Raw genomic sequence first — 22,638 nt, forward strand, 5'->3', positions numbered from 1 at the left:
TCAATATTTCCTAATAACTTTAAATGGAGTACAATCTATAAAAATGTTGAATCGCTGTGTTGTACACCTGAAACTAATATAATATTATAAATCGACTGTACTTCAATTTAAATAAATAAATAAATAAATAAGAATCTTTGAATGGAGGAGAGAATTTCACCCCTTGGGGTCTGGGGATAGAGTACTACTTGGTGTCACGGGAATGATATCCCGAGTTGGCCTCACTTATAGCCGCTTGTCTCCCACCTCCGGAGGCCAGGCCATGAAGGTATAGCTAGTGTAGGAGCTGCGTGTTCAATTGTTCATGAGTGCCGAGTTTAGGGGCAGACCTGAGTCCTCTTCTCTGTTCCCTCTGGACTCCGTAGCTCAGCCACAGGTGGGATCTGGGACCCTTTTCCCAAGGCTCCAGGCCTGGCATCCTCATTTATTTCCCCCTCTGGAAGGACCTTGGTCTGCTCTTGGAACCCACCCCAAGTGGCTTCCTTCCCTTTGCTACAGAGCCTTTGAAACTGGCTGAAGCCTTTCCTGTCCTGGGCTGGGTCAAGCTAACAGGTCCTTGGGCTTCCTCCCTACCCCAGAGCTGTGGCCAGGCCCAGTGTGAGTCTGGGCCAACCTTGGGAAGGTGAGGGCCTTCCTTCCAGTTGAACTGTGGAAGGGCCAGCAAGAGGCAGGGCCAGGCTGAGCTTGCCCTACTGGGGTCAGTGATGGACCAGGTATGGGGACAGAGGCACCCAGCCCGGCAGTTTGAGAACAGGGGACAGAGCTCCATTTCTGTCCCTTAAAGGCAGCCTGGGCCCCAGGCGGCCCTCTAAAAGAACCTGTGTCTGTGAAACTACTACAGGTAGCTTGAGGCAACTGTTTTCCATTTAACTCTCCACATGCTTAAATTCTAAAGTTGGCTGATTATTTCAGTTCAGGGATGATATCCATCCCTTCTCCTCCTCCTCCTCCTCTCCCTTCCCCTCCCCCTCCTCCTTCTTTTTTCTTTTTCGACAACTAAACATTGTAAATATTTAAGGTGTACAATCTGTGTACACATTGTGTAACGATTACCATAATCAAATTCCACTCTGCTTCTTGACTCCTACTCTCTGGGGTCCAGGGACTCTTTCCTAACAATAAAATAGCAATAGTCGCGGTAATCATAATAACAGGGGCTCTGGCCTGGGTAAAGGGCCAGAGGCAAAGCACACCCTTGCCACACCCTGTCTGGAGTCTTCGGACTTTGGCAATGTGCCTAGGCGTCAGAAGCTAGGAACGGATTCCCCAGCGAGGCTCCTCCTCCTCCGCTCCACTCCATCCCTGTTTTAGGCTCTGAATCCACAACGAGGCCCCTCCTGAAGGTTCCGCAGCCCAGGTAGGTGGCAAGCACCCTGTTTCTCAGACTACTGAAGGCAGGCAATTGGCGGGGTGGGGTGAAGGTAAGGAAGGACTGGGGTTAGCGGTAGGGAAGGGAAAGCAGAATAAAAGTGCCTGAGGCTGTTAGGTTGCAGGCTATTTTTGCACAGCATTTGCATACTTTTCATGTACTGTCTAGAGTACAGTCAGGGAGATTCCCCTGGGCCCAATCTCCCCTCCCTCCTTCTCTAAGGTGCTGGGGCCCAGGAGCCCTGGTGGGCGAGAAGGGGGCTGGGCAGGGACTGCAGGGGTGAGGACCCTGTGTCCTGAATCTGAACAGAGGATGGAACCCACCCGCCCCTCTCCCTGTGGTCGGGAAGCCACGTATCGGGTCGGGGAGGGTGAGTGGGGGAAGGGAGGCCCCCTGCTGGGAGGATGGGGATGCGGGGTGTATGGGGATGAGGAGCTTTCTGGCTTCAGGCTGTTTTCTAGACCGGGCCGGAAGGAAGGAAGCCAGATGAGGTACCTCCCCCTGAATCCTTGTGAAGTTTTGTTTCCTGCTGCAAAGCAGGCTTTGACATCAAACGCCTTTCTTTTCCAGAGACCCTGCACTCTACCACCCCCCTTGCCCTATTTCAGCCACAACTCATCTCTTCATCTTGGGGCCTCAGGGCAGCAGGGAGGGGGCCATCAGGGACAGGGCCCTGTATCCCTCCCACGTGCACTTACAGTGGCTGCTGGGTTCATGATCAAACAAGAATAGGGCTCCTGAGTGGCCCTGGGGTACCTGAACCCCAGCTGGTTTCTGATTGGTCAAGGACAGGACTCCGGGTAACCTGGAGAGAATTCAGCCCCACCCTGGCCTGTGGAGGTCCTACCCCTTTGCACTTCCTCTTTCTGTCTTTCAGTTTTCGTTACTCACTCTCTTGCCATCTATGTGATTTTTTAAAAATCATGAACATATAATTATGACCCCTTAGCCCTGCCAGCCTTTCCAGGGCACTTTCCCACTACCATGCCAGCCTCTTCCACTGTGCTGCTGACAGACTCCCTCTGTGCTGGGTGGGGAGTGGGTCTGCCTTCTGCTCCTGCAGACACGGCTCCGCCACCTGAGAAGCAGATGAGGCAGTGGGACAGCTGGATGGAGGGGAACAAGAGGAAGCGTGTTGGGCTGGGGAAGGCTTGGCACATGCGTGAGGCCTCTGCAGGGCCCAGAAAGCAGGAATGGCCTGGCCAAGCTTGGTGAGAGCAGCCCACGCACGACAGGCTGTCGATTCATCTCCTCAGGAACGGCTGCAGTTCATCTCTCCTGAGGGGAGACCAGCCTAGAAGAAGTAGGAGGCAGTGCCCGGAGGCAGAAAGCAAACACCCACAGGCCTGGCAGACTCAGGAGGTCTTTGCACACGCAGTCTGGAATGCTCACAGGCTGTGTGCATGCTGCCGGGAGCTGGAAGGCCTGTATGGGATCTGTACACACTCCCTGAGGCCCTGTGCACGTCCGCAGATTAGAAAACTGAGGCAGATTCTAGCTAGGTTTATGCCCCAGTGTTGTTTGCCTTTAGGTGAAGCTGCACCTGCTCCTGATTTGTACAATTACACGACCTCTGTGCCATAGTGCACCTTGGAGTTCATGTGCCCCCCACCACCACCGTCTTGTACTTGACAAAACTGAGACTAAGGGGGGTCAAGTGACTTATAAGCTCACATAGCTGATAAGAAAATTATCTTTTGTGTTATAGAGTTTGAAATTTGGAGATGACAGAATTTGTGTAACTTGAAGCCTGGGAGCTAGCAGGAATGGGAGATTGTCCTAAAGGCCTGAACTCACATCCAGACTCTGCCTCTTTCTAAGTAGGTGTCCTTTGACAAGTTACAGAACCTCTCTGGGCTCCAGCTTCCATCTTCTAAGGAGGAGTGATCAAAACTACTCTGCAAGATTGTTGTAAGGCTTAGGAATGAATGACACACATTAGAGGCTTGGCACACAGTAGGTACTAAATAAGTGGTTCTACATGTGAAATAAAATTCATATTTTATGGCAGGACAAGAAAAAGTTAAAAAAACTTCTCTGCCCTTTGGCCTCCTCTCCCCCCTCCACTGAGCATTGTGTATCTGCATTATGCATGGACCAAACCTCCCCCATCAGCAGAAATACCTGCTCAATCATAAATAGCAATATTCTCCCAGCATCAACAAGACAAATCCTTAAAAGAGAGCGTTCCTTCTTGATCTTGTAAGGGGTCACATGACCCACCACGATGATGCTTAGATCTGGATTATGTAAACTGTCAATAATACGTTTGATGTACAGCCGTCTGTTTCAAAAAACTTACATCACAATGCCTTGACTTCTAACAGGTAGAAGACTTCTCAGAGCTTTCTGAGATGCTCTTCCCAGGTTATATTCCTCAAATTTGGCTCAAATAAAATTTTCCATTTCTCTTTCCATTTCTTTTCCATTTCTTTAGGTTGACTGATTAATTTTTGGTTGACATACAACTATTTGATAAGGTGGTTAAACAATTGACCACAGTGTGATTTCCTAATACCTACCATGGGCCAGGCCTCTATGCTTGTTGCTGGGGAGACTAGGACAGACTTGGGGGGCGGTTCTGGGGAGGTGGAATGTGGGATAAGGACAAGAATATCTTTCTGTGTTATGTGTCTGGTGTCATAGGGACATAGAGAGAGTCACTGACCCCAGATGGTATGTGCAGGGAGGTGGGGTTGGGGGGTATGGGGGGGGGACTCGGGAAGACTTTCTAGAATTTGAAGGATGAATAAAATTCAACCAGGCAAAGAGGAAGGGAAAGGAGATTCAAGCTGAGAGAAGCGCAAGGACAAAGACCTGGAGGTGAGGGAAAGTCTGACATGGTCGCTAGGGATGACGCAGGCCGGAGGGGAGACAGGGTTGAGATGCATGTGTAGTAAGGAGAGTGGGCTCTGACCTGAAGGGCTGGGAACCTTTGAATAGAGCCATGCCAACACCCAAAGTTCTCAGCAGAAAAGCAAATTTAGAAAATAATGACCTTTGCTTCAGTTTACTCTTTTCTTCTCAAAAGTGTTGCTTCATTGTTTGCTAAGAAAACTTTTACCTTTATTAAAGGTCACTGGCAAATGCAAGTGTTGGCACAGAGCTAGGCTCCTTGGTCTAAAGGTGAACATTCAAACATACCTGAGAAGTGCAAGTACCTATCTAGTTACTGATGGCTTCATCAGCTTCTGCTTTAGGCCTTTAACCTGGAGGGTACCCAAGCCCCCCTGCTAGAGATTCACTTTCATTATGTCATTAATGTACTTACACTGCAGTTGATAATTGTCAAAGCTGTGTTTGGTGATAGTGGGTGAGGAGAGGGGGTTTCAAACTGTTTCCTTCATTCAAATTGATTCAACAAATCTTTTCCGGGCACTGTTCTAGGTGCTTGGGGATGAGAGCTGAATTAGACAAGGTTCCTGCACTCCTGGGGCCTCCATTCTAATTAAACTGGCACTTCATGGCTAACACCAAGTTTTCAGGAGGGAAACACTCAGCCATCCAGACAAAGGTGGCCGAGTAGTGAGAGAGGGGCACTGTCAAGTCAGACCACACCTGGGTTTGACCTGGGATTGAACCCCAGCTGTTTGAACTCAGAAAAACAACTTCACCTCTTTCAGGCCATCGAGGGAAAAGTAGGAGACACAGAACCTACTTCACAGGTTGTTTTGAAGATTAAATGAAATAAAGGGATGTGAAGAGCTTGGCACTAAGATTGGTACATAATAAGCCTTCATAAATGATAACCACTGTATCAATGATTTGGGGGGACAAACTCAAAAGCTAAGTGAGTGAATGGAAAGGAGACTTTAATATGGTGAAAAGGTTGGTAATGAATTTAGGGAAAAATAGTCCAGATCACACTTCAAAACCATTGGGAGGGAGGTTTCTCCAGGGCCAGAATTGGGTTTTGTTCACTTTATCTCTCCAGTGTCTAAGCACATAATAGACATTAATAATGAGCCCTGACTGATTCTTAGCCCTTGGCCAGGACCCAGGAGAGGGGCTTGGGTGTCAAAGAGTGACACCCTTCCAGGAAGGCATTATTCCATGGGCTACTCTGGCCAAGCAAGGTCCTCAGAACCTGGGACATCATCAAGAACTGGGTTGTTTGTGAAATAAGCAAACAGCATGGAGACCCAGCAACACATTCTTGGGAAGAGTACAGAGAGAGGAAAGTTCAGGCGAGAGCAGGTTGGGGGCAAGGAAGGAAAACAAAATCTTGGGGAAAGTGCCCTGGATGGTCTGTGGTAAGAATCATCCTTGTTCACAGTTTACACCTTTTGACCTTAACGTTCCTCAGAGAATCTGCCTCACCGTGCGCCAAGGCAGCTCTTCCAATTCACTCTTCCATTCTAATAAGGATGAGGGGCCAGGGGTTTCCTATCCCAAGAATAGGAATCTGAGGTGCTTAAGATGGTCTATGATCTGACCAGGGAAGGGTCAGCCAGGGTCACAACAAGAATATCCCAATGACCAATCTAACAGAGCCAGGAACACTCCCCAAACTGGGAAACTTCTTTCTCTGGCTTTGGTGGGGGGATTCCGGGACGTCTGGGCAATGCGTCATCCCCATATGCTCACAGGTTCAGGTTACCGAATACTTGACAACACTGGGTCCCAGAGGGGTCAGTGATTTGATCCCTGAAGCACAGTGAGTGGAATCAGAACCCACCCCAGCTGGTTGTTTTGATGGGTCAGTGCACACAGTTTGCAAATGACTCGCACATACTATCTCCGAGCTCCTGACTGAGCTATCCAACTGTCTACTTGACATCTCTTTTGGGATGTGTCAAAGGTTCCTCCAACTCAAGGTGACAAAGACGGAACACTTAATCTTCTTCCCAGCCTGGTTCTCTTATGGCGTTTCCTGGCTTTGCTTACTGGTAGCCCCACCCGCCCAGCTGAGCCAGCCAGGAAGAAACCCAGGACTCTCCCTTGACACGCACACTCCCTCTCACCCTCCACCCTCCATATCCAGTTACCAAGTTCTGCTGATTTTATTTCCTAAATACTTCTCCAATCTCCCCTCTTTTCCCACTTCCTGTGTCATTACCCTAGTGCAAGGTACCGTGACCTTTCACATCTCAACTACTGCAACAGCCCTCTACCTGCTACCCCTGAGCCCATTTTGGACCTACCCAATCCATTCCTCACAATGCAGTCACATGACATTAACGGAACACAGACGTACTCCTGTCACACACTCCCGCTAGGGGAGACTTCAGTAGCTTCCCTTGTTTCTTAGGATAAAGACCAAACTTATCAATGTGATTTCCAAGGTCCACATCCTCTGGTTCCTACTTCTCTCTCCTACCTGTTCTGGTGTCACATGACACACGTTCTCCCTTCCTCCACTACAGCCACATTGACCTTCACACACACTCGCCACACTCTCTCCAGCTACAGCCCCTTCCCTGTGCTGTTCCTCTGCATGAGATGCTTACCTCCCTCCCATGGCCTGGCTGACACCTTTCATCCCTTTGATCCCAGCCCAAACCCCACTTCCTCAGGAAAGCCTTCCAGAGGGGGTCAATCCTCCTCTGTGATGCTCTTAGAGCAGCTGTCCCAGCTCATGTGTTACATTTGTTTGATGAGTATTTGATGAATGACTTTTCCTCACCATCTTGTAGGCTCCACGAGAGGAGAGACCATATCTGGTTTTGCTCATCAAACCCTGAACACGTAAATATTTCAGTGCCTGGCACAAGGGAGGCACTGAAATATTTACTCTTTGAATGAGTGAATTAATGAATATTCTGTCCTTTAGACTTCCTCTGAAGGTGACACAGTGGAGAAAAATCACCACTTTTTGTCCACAGAGAATCTCCTGTGCCTCTTCCTTCAAAAAGGTGGGAGGCTAGGTGGTGAAGTGCATGTGAATTCAGTCGCACCGTGAAACTTATCTTCTAATGGTTTCCTTTTTATGTTCCTAAAGATCACCATGTTCTGGTAGGTTGGGAGAAAAATAGAGTAAAGTGATATGTACCGTATGACCCTACCGTCGTTTTTTTTTTTTTTTTTTTTGGCCACACTGCAGCATGAGGGATCTTAGTTCCCCAACCAGGGATCGATCCCATGCTCCCTGCAGTGGAAGCGGGGAGTCTTAACCGCTGGACCACAGTACCCAACACTACTGTCATTTTTATTTTTATTTATTATTTATTTTGTGTGTGTTTGTGGTACACGGGCCTCTCACTGTTGTGGCCTCTCCCGTTGCGGAGCACAGGCTCCGGACACGCAGGCTCAGCGGCCATGGCTCACGGGCCCAGCCGCTCCGCAGCATGTGGGATCTTCCCGGACTGGGGCACGAACCCGTGTCCCCTGCATCGGCAGGCGGACTCTCAACCACTGCGCCACCAGAGAAGCCCTACTGTCATTTTTAAACACTTAGAAAAAATAACAGTGGCCTACAACTGACCTTCCTTCCTTTTTCTTTTCTTTTTTGGTATATTTTTCATTATGAATATGTATTACTTGGTAGAGAAATTAAAAGTATAAGAACTTATCTGAATGTATGTTTCACACACACACACACACACACACACACACACACACACACACACAGAGGTTTAAAAATAAAAGATCATGTGTTCAGACACCCTAGAAAGGAAACCATATTTCCTCTCAGCCTGAGGCCTTTCTGAAGGTAGAAACCACTTCACTTCCTCTATTTATTTCTCCCTGCATCCCCCCTCTCTTTTAGTTCCAAGTGACAGAAAATCCAACTTGAATTAACTTAAGTTAAAAAGGAAATGTAGATGCTTGACAGTTCCAGGCACGGTCGCTTTAAGACCTCAGGGGATGTGCTTGGGAATTGATCTTTCTTGGTTCCTTGGCTCTCCTCCCACGGTGGCCAGATCCTCACCAGCCGTTCCCAGTTCACATGTTATACCAGCAGAGAGAGTTTTTCCCCCACTAGCTCCAGCAAACGTTTTGATGCTGAGGGTGGGGAATCTCTTACTAGCCAGGCCTGGACCACATGCTCCTTCGTGGCAATGGGACTTACAGGAATCCTACAGACTATAGGGGGGTGGTTCAGAATTGGAAGGCTTTTGCCAGAATAAGGGGGAAGGGATGATGGGCAGCAACACGAAAGGTGACCACCACGTGCTGAGTGCACAGTAGCTCTGCACACAGTAGGTGCTCAACCCCCAGAGCTGACTGGCTGACCTCTGGCTGGAGCCATCTGGGGAGCAGTCAGAGGGAAGAGTTGGGCAGCAGGACCTTTCTAGGTCCCACATCAGCTGCAGGACCACCATCAGTTTCCACCTATGCCAACAGGCTCATCTGAACATCCAGAGAGAGGGACTCTGGGTCCACGCATGTCCCAGAAGGTGATGAGGAGGTGGACGGTGATGTCTGGCGAACTGCATGGAAGATCGCCCATGAGGTTCTCCCAACACTGTGTGCCCAGGAGGCCGAGCTTGATAACGGGTACAACTGGGGCCCAGAGTGGCTTGGCCAGCTGCTCAGGATGCCAGGGAGCACCTGATGCCTTGCTCCCCTCCCAGCAGGCCTGGCCTGCAGGCTGGCAGGTGCTCAGTGAATGCTGATCGAACTCTAAGGGATAAACTTTTCACGTGGGAGGTGTGAGACGAAGAAGGAACATGGCTGTGTGTTTGGGAAGTTCCCAGCCTGATGGGAGAAATGTAACAAGACAGGTTGAGTCTGGGCTCTGGGGCATCCGGCTGATGTGCCAGCCTCTGTCAGAGGAGACCTGCTAACCACCTAGTACTGGAGATGAGGCTGGCCTCCCCTGACCATCCCATTACCTCTGCCTTCCGGGTCCCAGCCCATTTTGACCACATAGCCTGGTCCACCACCCACTGTGCCCAGGAGTCCCAGCCTAGCACCTGCATCTTATGAGAGGACCCCACTGGCCCAGCGCCTCATGGAAGGACCGACCATCAGGCAAGGCTGGTCCAGGCACTCTTGGTGGAGTCTCTGCCAGAGGGAGAGGCCCCAGGAAGCCTGGGCTGGAAATGTGGAGTAAGGCTGGTTCCTGCTGGGGCCCTTTAGGTGGGTTTCCCGCAGGCTTCCCCATTTCCAAACCCACCTCGCTGAGGCTGGGAGGGGCAGGTAGGGGAGAAAGTGACAGTGAGGCTGGGGCTGAGGAAGAGAGAGGAGATGGAGGCGAGGACCAGAGAAGATAGGGCTGAGAGGCCCGGAACGGGCTGGGCAGTCGTGGGCTCTCAAGTCATACCCAGCTCAACTATTCCCCAGGACCTGCTGGGAGCAACTGGGCTGCTCTACTGGGATTGGTAAACTCACAGCCTCCTCCCCATCCCCCTTCCTCTGCCTTCATCCACCCTTGCGGACCCTCCTCCCTGCTTCCTCCAGTTTCATCCCTCCCCCTCTTCCCTAAGCAGGCCTTGTCTCACACAGTTTGAGGAAGGCTCCGTGCTGAGCCTGTGTGCACAGTTGCCTGGCTTTGGTGTTGACAATGCTGTAGGCAGGAACTCTGGATCTTTCTGCTGCCACTGAGAAGATTGCCATATTCCAGGCAAGTCCTTAAGAAACACATAGTAAATGAAAAGATTAATGAATGACATGTGTTATCTGATTTAAACCCTATAGCAACCCTTGGAAGCAAGCCAGATGGTTATGATTAGTGACATTTACAGCTGGGGAGACTGAGACACAGAGAAACTATGTGTCATCACATAGGTTTGCAGTGACCAGCAAGGATCAGAACCCTGTCCCCTCAGCACCCACGACCCCAGTTCTGCGCTAATGCCCACTGCCTGTTCCTTTCACCCACCTGCACGCTCTCAGCTATCCCTTGGGGTTCAGAGGGTCAGACTGGAGGATCATGTGGGCAGATTTGCACCTGACAGGCTCTGGGCTGTGGGGACAGTCAGTCTGGGCTGCTCTCTCTGGTTTCTGTCGTGGCCTCAACCCCGGGACCACAGCCTCCTGCGGGGCCTCTCCCGTTTCACTCCACTCCACTCACTGCAGACAGCACCTGGGGTCAGCCTGCCCGGTGTAGTCACTTCAGAGCCTCCACTGCAGTTAAAGTGAAACTCGGCTGGAGCAGTGACCTTTTACCTGCTGGCAGGTAGGTGCCAGATTAAATGTTAAGTGACCTCCTCAACCTCACGACTGGGGAATTTGAGAAAGGAGAATTCCCTGGGATTTGGAGGTGGGAGGCCCTGGAATTCTGGAGCATCTCCATTGGTGGTCTTACAGATCTCCTGGCACCCAAGAAGGCTTTAACCTCAGGAGTGGCCTTCACAGAAGACAGCCTGGAGGTGCTGGCAGAGTGTCCTGCCCCTCCAAACCCTATTACCAGTCCCTGTGCAGCTGTTCCTTTGGCATGAGCTCCCGACCCCGTGGAGGAAGGGTAATGACGTTTTACATTGTGTTAGTTACATGCTTTTTTTTTTTTTTTTGGCGGGGTTGGGTCTTCATTGCTGTGCACAGGCTTTCCTCTAGTTGTGGCGAGCAGGGACTACTCTTCTCTAGTTGTGGCTGTGCGTTGTCTTCTCTTGCTGTGGAGCAGGGGCTCTAGGCGCGTGGGCTTCAGTAGTTGCAGCACGCATGTTCAGTAGTTGCGGTGCATGGGCTTAGTTGCTCCGCAGCGTGTGGGATCTTCCTGGACCAGGGCTCAAACCCGTGTCCCTGCATTGGCAGGTGGATTCTTAACCACTGCTCCACCAGGGAAGTCCCAGTTACATGCTTCTTGTCGTCATTAATTTAACTGACCTTTTCGAGAACAATTTTTTTGCGGGGAGGGGCTGATGGAGGAGTGATGGGGCATGCCTGGAGCTACTGGCCACATGCAGCTATTCAAATGTAAGTTCAGGGAATTCCCTGGTGGCACATTCCACGGCCGGGCATCAGGGAACTAAGATCCCGCAAGCAGGTGGCTCAGCCAAATAAATAAATTTAAGTTCATAAAAATGAGATGAAATAAAAAAACTCCTCAGCTGCACAGGTTAGGCATTTGGAGTGCTCCCTAGCTACTGTACTGGACCTGCAGATATGGGACATTTCCAGAGTCTCAGAAAGTTCCACAGGACAGGGCTGGGCAAAAGGCTGAATTTCTCCACCTCCTGACCTCCGTTCCCTCACTTCCTGAAATAGCAAGTCCAGGGCGGGGTGGGGAGGGTGGGGGGGTGTTGGGGGCTGAGGAAGAGGTGGCCTAGTCCTCTCAGCCGGGAGGGCTATGGTTTGGGGGAAGGCACCCCTCCTCCCTCACTCTAACCCCTCACACCCCCCAGGCTCTGCACCCAGGGCGCCAAGGAGCCACAGGGCAGGCCCATGGGAGGCAGGTGGGCTTGAGGGGTGCAAAGGATGCTGGCGGCCTGAGCTGAGTCAGCCAGTCGGGGGGAGGTCAGACTGAGGGGAGCCGGTGGAGCCACAGCAACTCAGCACCCGGCACCCGGCCAGCACAGCACAGAGTGGGGAGCTGTGCGGGCGGCCTGTGCCCCTTTTCCCTCCGGGGCCACCCGGACTGGGGGTGGCACCTCACAGCCTCCACGCCCCAGCCGCCCTGTTAACCTGGCGCTTAATGATTAATTTCTCCTCCCGTCACGAAGCGAAAGTTGCACAGGACGCAGACAGGGAGGCAGCTCCGAGGCTCAACCAGGCAGCTCCTTCAGCCTGGGAAGCCGAGGCCCAGGCCAGGCTGGAGATCGGAGGTGCCTGCCTGGGCCTGGTGGGGGCATGGGGGTGGGCGTGGAGGATGGAACCATTCACTGCTTTCCCCTCCTGGACCCCTCACGCCGCCTCCAGATGACACACGCTGACCTTCTCTTACCCAGAGTCCATCCGGTGCCACACAGGGCACTTCCGCATGAGCGACTGATGTCATACCCCCCATTTTCTGGATGATCAAACTCAGTTGGTCAGAGGTGAGGTGCTCCAGGACTCACAGCGCAGAGGCAGAGCCGGGAATCAAACCCAGCTCTTCCAGACACAAGCCCAGCATTGCTTCACTTCCCCAGCGTCTGCCTGACTCCAGAAATTCTGACGCCCCAGTCTCCCAGGTTACCAACTACATGAGCGGAGGAAACAGAGGTTGGCACTGTCCAGGCCTTCTCCACCCTCTCACGCATCATTACTACAAGCTTAATCAGTTAGAAAATCCTGCCAAAGGTCGATGTCAAGCTACCAGGGATAATAATAGCTCATGTCATCCAATGCCCTTTTGGGCTGAAAGCAATTGTTCAGTGAGGGACTTCGTTCCGAAAGTCAGTCTCCTGACTTGGGAACCGCCCCATGTGTGGCTGAGACTTCAAGGTGTTGGTTCACAGGCCTTGGCCTTTTGGGGGTGAAAAGACCAGGGAAAAAAAGTTATTTACAAAAATCAAGATGGAAGTATTCTGAAATGAAGCTGAAAGATCCAGGAAACAAGAGTAGGTTTCCCCGTCTCTAGAGTAAAATGAGCCATTCAGGTGTCCGCACACTCTGGGGCAAAAAGACCGGGCCTACTGGCTTCTATCTGGGCCGTGCTGCCCTGGCCCTCACCGTCCTGGACCCAAGGGCACCTCCGGGGCTGAGGTTCTCAGGGAACGCAAGGTTCGTTCCCCTCCTCACCACAAGATGTCGCTGCTGCTCACAATTAGAGGCCACTGGGCTGGACCAACGCCCGGTCCCAATGACAGATACCCTGGGGGTGGGCCGAGCCCTCTGTGTTTTTAACAAACCCTCTGGGGGATTCTGAGACCTGCTCAAGTTTGAGAACTGTTGATACAGGTCACCCTGCAGGCCCTGCTGCCCCTAAGGTCTTGCCCCTCTGCCTGCCATTCCCCCCTCCCCGCCCCCCCCATCCCCCACCCCGCCCAATTTGGGCTCTTTCTTTGGTTCTAACTCAGCTCTGACCTGAAGCCTCTGTTTACATAGAGATCCCCTATGCATTTACTTGCAACCCCCATAGAGGTGTGTGAGTTACTGACATGCCCTGACTCCCCCAAAGAGACAAAGTCAGTATGCTCACCCCTGTACCAACGATGCAGTTTTCCATCCCTTGCATCACTCTGTCCAGATTCAAAGTCCCTGGAGAGGGTGAGTTCAGTTGCCCAGCTGTGGTATGGGGAGAGCCTTGGCTGGAGAAGAGCAGGACACCTCGCTGACTATTGTCAATAATCAAGACTGTATACACAGGGGAAAGAGGTCATTCTCCAACCAAAAATAAATCCCAAGTAATAAAAAAAGCACATCATGGACGGGGAGGGCAATTATATTTATTCATAAACTCCAAGCTCTTGTTGGTGTGACAGACAGATGCCAGATGGCCTCCTCCCCCAACTTTGTCCCCACCTCCTAGTGTTCATACCTGGAGCCTGGGGGCGAGGGCTCTTGTTATGGGGGATGCCCACACTGGAGTACTTAAGGGTAATGGGACTTTTTTTTTTTTAAACACCTTTATTGGAGTATAATTGCTTTACAGTATTATGTTAGTTTCTGCTGTATAACAAAGTGAATCAGCTATACATATACATATATCCCCATATCCCTTCCCTCTTGCGTCTCCCTCCCACCTGCCCTATCCCACCCCTCTAGGAGGTCACAAAGCACCGAGCTTATCTCCCTGTGCTATGCGGCTGCTTCCCACTAGCTATCTATTTTACATTTGGTAGTGTATATATGTCCATGCCACTCTCTCACTTTAATGGGGCATTTTTGTCTGAAGTTTGTTCTCAAATGACACAGGATAGAGACAAATGATGATGGATCATATATAAAACTAGAAAGATTAAGGGAGTGAGCAGATGAAATGTTAGCAGTTGGGGAATCTGGGAGAGAAGGAAGGATATGGAGTTCTTTTACCATTCTTGCAACTTTTCTTTAAATTTGAAATTATTTTTTAAAAACCAATTTATTGATCAAAAGAAATTTCATTTATATGAATTTTTAGAACAGGCCAAACAAATCTATGGAGATAGAAATCAAAACATTTGTTGCCTCTTGGGAGGGGGGGGAATTAACTAGAGGCAAGAGGGAACTTTCTGGGGTGATAAATGTTTCTATATATTGACTCAGATGTGGTTATACAGTGTAAATACAATCATTAAAAATCAGAGAACAGTATCCTTAAAGTCTGTGCACTTTATTATGTGTAAATTATGCTTTGATTAAAAAGGATGTAGGGAAACTATATACATGAGAGGATAAACAAATCTAGAAATTGGTCCTTGAAAAGACCAGTAAAAATGACAAACCTCTGTTGATACTGATCAAGGAAAAAAGAAATCCAACATCAAACTGACAGCCAATATCAAGAATGAAAAATCTCATCCCTACAGATAAAGCTGAACACAAAAAGATCATAAGAGACTGTTAATTATTTGTTAAATGGCATAGTTCGGCTTTATGCCCTTGTCTTATATATTCTAAATCACAATAAAAATGTTTCTAAATAGATAGGGCAGAACAGCAGGACAAAGGAGAAATAAAAGTAGGGTGAACATAAAGCAAAAGATAAAGCCAAGAGAGAGGGTAGCCAGCAGGACAAGAAAGTGTCATCTGTTGTTACAAGTTGGTGTGCTGTTGATTTGAGGTTGGAAAAGCTCAGATTTTTTGTTTTGTGCCAGGCTCTTTGTGCTAATCTCCTTTAATTCTCATAGTAATCTACAAGGTAGGTAGTTTTATTATGATTGTGTTTTACAGATGAATAAATGAAGGTTTAGAGAGGTTAAGTTACTTTTCCAAGGTCACACAGGAAGAGGCAGACCAGGGCTTCAAAGCGCAACAGTTAGGCTCAGAGCCTGTGAAATTACCCCAAAGCCAGCAGTCAGGGCTGAGAAGTGGCCCTACAAGCATCACTGTGACACACAACCACCTAGAATGGTGACTGCGTTGACTAAGAACTCATTCATTCCACAAAAAGTTCTTGGAGGCTTGCACTGTGCTGGGTGCTCAGGGGAACAACCATGAATGAGACAGACAAGGCCTGAGTTTGCATTCTAATGGGACAAATAATGAAGAAAAGGATAAATAGTAACTTCAGATGGTAGTATTGTGAAGAAAATAAAAACATGGTAATATAGATATCTTGGAGGGGTTCAGTGGGTGGGTACCTGTGTTAGAGACTGTCAGGGAGCAAGTGACTTTTTTTTTTTTTTTTTGAGCAGAGAGACAGGACCAGCCTGTGATCCAGGCTACAGGACCAGCAAGGGTGGAGGCCCTGAGTGGAACCACAGTTAGCAAATCCCAGGGGCAGGAGGAGGCTGGGAGGAGCCAGGAGCAAGAAAGCATCCAAGGGCATCTAAGTGGTCCCTTCCTCTCTATAGAAATAAAATAAACTCCTCCCTCAGCCTCCTCATTCCTCATCTCCTCCTGCTGATTTCGGGATTCTCTACATTTCGTGATTCCAACTCCATAGCCCCAGTTTGTCCAGAAAAGTTACAAGTGAGGGGCCTGGTCAGTTTTGCATTGGAGGAGGGGCATGAGCTGACCTATGTCACAGATGTACTGTCTGCCCTGGTCTGGCCCTACTGCTAATCTCCAGGCAGCCCCTGGCTTCTTCCTGTGCACTGAGGAATAATTCTGCTGTCTTTTAGTCTAGAGAGGCTATGGCAGGTGGTGCAGCCTCCCGGAGACAGGGGGCTTGAGGAGACAGGAGCCCCCTCTCATCACCTCCCGCAGTTGCTGGGTCCAAGCCACCATGGTCCTCAGTGTCTGCTCAGCTGGAAATACGTATACTGGGACAAGGGTAGATGGGGGAAAGGGTGTGCGGCCTTCCTTACCCTTGGTCTGTGACAGAAATGAAAGTCTGCAACTAGTATTCCTTTGCTATGTAAAAAACTTAGCACACAGTTAGGACTTCCCTGGTGGTGCAGTGGTTAAGAATCTGCCTGCCAATGCAGGGGACATGGGTTTGATCCCTGGTCCGGGAAGATCCCACATGACGTGGAACTAAGCCCGTGTGCCACAACTACTGAGCCTGCTCTCAGTAGCCTGCTGTCTAGAGCCCATGAGCCACAACTACCGAAGCCCTCGTGCCTAGAGCCCGTGCTCCGCAACAAGAGAAGCCACCGCGCTGAGAAGCCCGCGCACCGCAGCGAAGAGTAGCCCCCGCTCACCGCAACTAGAGAAAGCCTGCATGCAGCAATGAAGACCCAATGCAACCATAAATAAATAAATAAATATTTTAAAACACCTATACATATTTATAACATTATCTCATAGTTTCTGCAGACCAGGAGTCTGGACACAGCTTAGCTGGGTCCTCTGCTTAGAATCTCCAGGCTGCCATCCAGGTGTCAGCTAGGATGTGTTCTCATCTGGAAACTTGACTGGGGAAGACTCTGTTTCCAGGCTCAGTCAAGGTGCTCACATATTTCTCTGAGGTTCTAGAACTGAGGGCCCTGGCTTCTTGCTGGCTGGAGGCCCCCATCAGATCCAAGGGGTGACTCACATTTTTGAGAGGCTGCCCACAAGTCCTTGCTATGTGCATCTCCCCAACATGGCTGGGTACTTCATAAAACCAGCTTTGGTCCAACTACCATCCAGTCTGTAGACCCTAGCCATCTTTGATTGTTTCCTTGCTATGTATGGGGTTGGCCAAAAAGTTCATTCTATAGGATGGTTCAAAAAAACCTGAACAAACTTTTTGGCCAAGCCAATACTATACAAAGTTCCAGGTTCATCTGTATGTTTCCTGCCTGGACCTGGAATCAGCCTCTTTTCTAAGAAACTGTCATTAGTTTCAGGGATAAATGGAATTTCAAGACCGCAGCCTGGGTCTTAGTATCTATTTTTAAAAATTTAATTTGATCTTGTATTTCATATAATTAAATATTTTTTCTCCATTAACCAATGTATTATAGTGCCTACTATGTATAAGGCAGTCTCTGGAAGAAGGTGGATTATAAACAAGCATCATTTTATATGTGGGATCTAAAAAATGGTACAATTGCACCTATTTACAAAACAGAAATTGATTCACGGATATAGAAAACAAACTTATGGTTACCAAGGGGGAATGGAGGGGGGTAAACTGGGAGATTGTGATTGACATATACACACTACTATATATAAAAGCTAACTAACAAGAACCTACTGTAGAGCACAGGGAACTCTATTCGGTGCTCTGTAATGACCTATATGGGAATGGAGTCTAGAAGAGAGTGCGTATATGTATATGCATGGCTGATTCACTGTGCTGTACAGCAGAAATTAATACAACATTTTAAAGCAACTATACTCCAATTAAAAAAAATGTATCATTTGATAGCACCAAATTTCAGGACCCCAAAGTGGAGGAAGCCATGCTAGAACATTTGGGAAGTGAGGCTTCGGTGAACTCTCGGGGACCGAATGACTCTGCATGTTAGTAGAATAGCCTGGTCTCCTGGCTGGAGCCCAGGCTTGAGCGTCTCTGTGTCTACCTGGCTGTGAGGGAGGGAAGTTTGAGTGCAGGATGGTGCCAGGTAATTAGGGCAGGTGACTCTCGCTGCCATGTTTACCAGCTCAGGTGCCCCAGGGACTGAGGCAGACAGGAGGAGCCCAGCTGAGCTCTCTGAGCAGCCTCTCAGGTGTGGCTCCCGACTTCTGCATAAACAGGTAGGAGCCTCAGGGGCCGACAGAGAATTCTGAGCACTGCAGTTGACCCTGCTCTGCTCCCGTCCCTCAGACAAGGGAGCTGGGGATGGTTGAGTTTGCCCCAGTGAATAAGGATTGAAGAAGAGGCATAGAGGTAGGAGGTGAAGCCCTAATAGGGTGCTTGGGGGCAGCTCCCTGGGCAGTGCTGTGGACAACAGAGCTCTGGGTCAGGGTGCATGGGGTGGCAGTGCGTGCCTAGGGTTGACTCCACTTCTCGAAAGCCATGGGAATAAGGCCCTGGCCACAGGTCCAGGTTCCATAAGAACCAGGCTCCTTCCCTGTTCCATCAGCCCGAGGCGGCCTCTGACTCACTGCAGCCATCACCAGAACCACGGGTGATAGCTCGGGTCCCTGGTGTAACACAAAGGACCTGGCCTTTAGAGTTTGCCAATTTCAGCTCTGAGACTTTCAACAATTACTCCCTGAGCCTCAGTTTTTTCATTGGCAAAATGGGGGTACTAAGAACATCGTTACTTAGTGTTTGTTAGGAGGCTACTGTGAGAGTGAGATGGGTCTCAAAAAGGGCCAGGCTCTTCCTCCTCTTATTATATTAGAGAGACTGAGCCCCTAGGTAAGCGGCCGTGGGACTCTGTGCAGGAATTGTAAAGTCAGACGCCTCCGGGAGCCAGGCAAATACCCGATGTGTGTGAAGCAGCAGCTATAAGAAGATAGGAGGGGACAAAGCAGAGGCAGCGGGCCTAAGGGCATTCAAGACATGGCTGCCAGCCTCACCCTGTCATAGCTGGGTTTGCACAGACAAACAAGGGCCAGACTCTGAGGGACGTCTGAGCCTCCCCGCCCCGAGTCTCACAGAGCCCCTAGGTCTGGCCCTGAAAGCAGGCCAGGGAGCAAAGCCTGTCTCTGGATACACCATCTGGGGTCTCAGGGGTTGGCCTAGCAGATCAGTGGGAAGCAGTGGGACCCTGACTGTGTCTTTCACCGTAGCCAGAAGCTGCCCCTGGGGACAGAGCTGAGTTCCCCTCCAGCTGCACCTCACTGAGGGCTCCAGCAGCGTCTGGGGAGGGCCATGGGAATGAGGAAGCTGGTTCACCTCCCGGCTGTCTCCCCCAGAACTAAGGTCTGCACTGTTGGGGTGTCTTTTGTTAGAGAGAATTAAGGAGACTGGGGCCAAGGACTCTGCCCCTGAATGTGCCAGTGCAGTGATACAGAGAAACTGAGCCTGGGGGTGGCCAATCTGGGATTAGCTGGTGTTCATTGAAGGGCTATTCTGAGCAGGGCACCGCACAAGATGCTTTCCATATATATCTCCTTTAATCCTCACAGCAACCCTACAAGGAAGGTATTAGTAGCTCCAAATTATAGCTGGGCTCAGAGAACTTGGGACACAAAGCTAGGATCACACAGCAAACAAGTGCTCAGCCTAGATATGAAACTACAGAAGAAACTTTAAAGAGCCGCAAGGCCCTCTGCCTCTATGCTGCACTCCCAGGAGGGTCAGGATGGATCTGGGTAACTCATCACAGACACCAGGGAGCAAATGGCTACTGAGACTCCCAGAAATCAGAGGGTGAGCCCTGAGAGTTCCTCACAGCCCCGGCACACACAGGACTCTACCTGCCCTCCTCATCAGGCTCATGTGAGGGAGGAATGGTACTTGTTAATGAGACAGAGGATGTGAAAATGTTTTGTAAATTTCCAGGGGCAATGCAAATGCAAGTTGACTGCAACTTATTTTCCCTCATGGGCATAATGACTCTACCACTGAATTAGGAGGTTTGATTTCTATGTTTAGTCCTTCTTTGGTGAAGTCACAAAACAGATTAGTCAATTCCCAGAATCATGGTCTTGTACAACTTGTTTTCACCCTTGCATAACGTAGGCCAAATAGTTAGCAGTACATGTCCCCCAAGAGATGTTTCCCAACTTCAGATCCAAGAAGAGGTTTTTGTTCCTACGGATTGAACTGTTATGTGCATGTCCTTTTTTAGCCTGCTGAGAAAACAAAGAAAGGCAGGGAGTCTCAATTCAACCACCTTTTGAAGAAATGTGCAGGCTCAAAAGAAGCTCTACAGTTTTCTCTGAGTTTCATGTATGTCAAGAAAATATGTGAACTTAATGGAAACGGAGAAGCTGCCAGATAGGAAATAAGTGGATAAGCTTCTCTTTTCCTTCAAGAGTCCTTTTTCTGTATTATACTCTGGTTTTTAAAAGGCAATGGGGGACTTCCCTGGTGGCACAGTGGTTAAGAATCCTCCTGCCAATGAAGGGGACACGGGTTCCAGCCCTGGTCCGGGAAGATCCCACATGCCGCGGAGCAACTAAGCCTGTACGCCACAACTACTGAGCCTGCGCTCTAGAGCCCGCGAGCCACAACTACTGAGCCCGTGTGCCACAACTACTGAAGCTTGCGCGTCTAGAGCCCGTGCTCCACAACAAGAGAAGCCACCGCGGTGAGAAGCCCGCACACCACAATGAAGAGTAGCCCCTGCTCGCCACAACTAGAGAAAGCCTGTACATAGCAACAAAGACCCAACAACAAAAAATAAATAAATTTATTTTTTTAAAAAAAAGGCTAACGAGACCACAATTTGAACATTTTGGAAAGAATCCCAGCAGATGTACAATCATGGTCTTTACTCAGGCTAATAAGGTAATTCCACCTCAACCCATGTGTTTTCTTCCATGCTCTTTACCTTCCTGCTTCATCCCCAGGCCTGACCACCATGATGGATCCTACCGTTTCTCACAGGGTGGGAAGCTAGAAGCAAGTTTTGTCATCATTATTGTCTCATGGCTGGTTAAAGTCTGGGACACTGAGGTACCATAATTTTTAAGTACCCCCCCCCCCCACCCTCATCCCCTGCAATTACTGGACAGCTAGATTGTTTCTGGTATGGGTCAGTGCACGTTTCTAAATCTTAACTTTTTCAATTCTTGTCAGTTTCCTCTCCATGAAGTTTCCAGAGATTCTAGGCTTCTGGCAGCTCTAACAAGGCACTTGGCTTCCACCGAGAAATGAAAGGGGCCTCTTGGCCCAGCGAGGCACATGCTGGTGCTTTGACACTGGGTTGCAGCCAGCTTTGCTTCTCTTGGGGTTGCTTGGATGGCTCTAGTCTTTCTTCTTTCCTGATTGGTTGTTTAGCAGCAGGAGGTTAAAGTGCCTTTGGTTTATCTTCTGGGAAAAGAGCCAAGGGCACTGGTGAAGAAACCCTGAAGAGCCTGCTGCTGCCTTCTGGCAATTTCCAGCAGCCGGCACAGGGTCCAACACAGGTGCTCAGGTGCTCAGCCTCGGCTTGCAGTGATACCACATGTCCTGACTCCTTCATCAGCCCCAGATTTCAGGTCCAATCCCCCACCCTTCTGTCTCTGAAGATGGCTGAAATACCTCCTCTTCCAAGCAGCCTTCCAGGATTATGAGAAGAGTAAGTAACATGGAATTCCGCTCAACACACACACACACACACACACACACACACACACACACACACACCACCTCATTAGCTCCTCCAGATAAACATGCTTGTTACACACAAAAAATGAGATGTATTCGGTGGTCATAACTAAGGCTTAGAAGATACGTGTCCAGGGGCTTCCGTCTGGTTTGTGGACGCAGCGGTGGGCAGGGCAGTGGTTTGGAAGAAAAGAGCATGGTTTTTCCTGGATTTGCTTTGTTATTCACTTGCTGTGCTGTATGAGCCAGTTGCTTGCCCTTTCTGAACTCATTATCTCAGCAGGTGCAGGAGTAAAGGGCAGTCAAGCCCCCTGCTGCTCTGGGATTCTCAGAAGAGCAGCCCAGGGTCAAGAAAGAGGTGTGGATGGTATGGAGGAGTGGGAGGCGCGAAGCCAGGGGCTGCTCTGGGTGGGGCGTGCGTCTCTGGATCTCTGCATCCTGGTTCCCCTCCTGTGGCCAGGAGCCCCCGAGGACACAGACCGCAGACAACCTGCCTTCTGCACCTCCCGCCTTGGCACCCAGCCCTGGGGCTGACACAACACGTGTGCTTAGTAATCCTTTGTTGGGGAAATGGATGAGGGCTGGGATGTGCAGGGAAGAGAGGATGTGGTGAAGGAAAAACCGAGCACTTGGAGTTTCTAGAGGGAATTCTAGCCACTTATGAGTCTATCAGAGAACATCCTGGGGGAAAGACTTCCAGAAAGAATTGTTCTCAGCCCTTGGAGAGCAACAGCAAGGCATCCACTCTGAAGGGTGGGGAAGATTGCGTTAGATCAGCCATACTCTTGTCCTTGGCATGTCTTCTCTATAAAGGGCCGCTGTAGGAGGAGACACCTTACTGCTGTGGGAACCCCGTGGGGACAGGGGCACTCAGCACCTCAGGCCTCATGCTGCACTCACCTCCCAGCATCACTGAATGTATGAGGCCAGAGAGAGGCAGCGGGCTGCGTGGAGGAGGGGTGTCCAGGACCGGGAGACAGGAGCCAACAGAGAGGGGGGGACGTGGTGGTGGCTGGTGAGAGGGGCTGAGCAGAGTCAGTTGTCCAAAGGAAACTGACAGACTTTGCAGTGCAGGGCACAATGAAAACCCCTTTATTCATCTTGTCTATAGAGTCTTCAGTAAACACTGGTTTAGGGGATGCTTCTTCCTGGAGATGGAGGGAGGCACTGAGCCCTGTGTTAAAGCTCACACAGAGCAAGAACAGACTCTGCACACTGGGGTGGCAGCCCCCGGGGTACTTGTCCCACCCCCATGCTCCAATGGCAGTGTCCCCCAGTGACCTGTGCCACCTCCCTGCTG

This window comes from Kogia breviceps, chromosome 1, assembly GCF_026419965.1.
Source record: "Kogia breviceps isolate mKogBre1 chromosome 1, mKogBre1 haplotype 1, whole genome shotgun sequence".
Classification (NCBI taxonomy): domain Eukaryota; kingdom Metazoa; phylum Chordata; class Mammalia; order Artiodactyla; family Physeteridae; genus Kogia; species Kogia breviceps.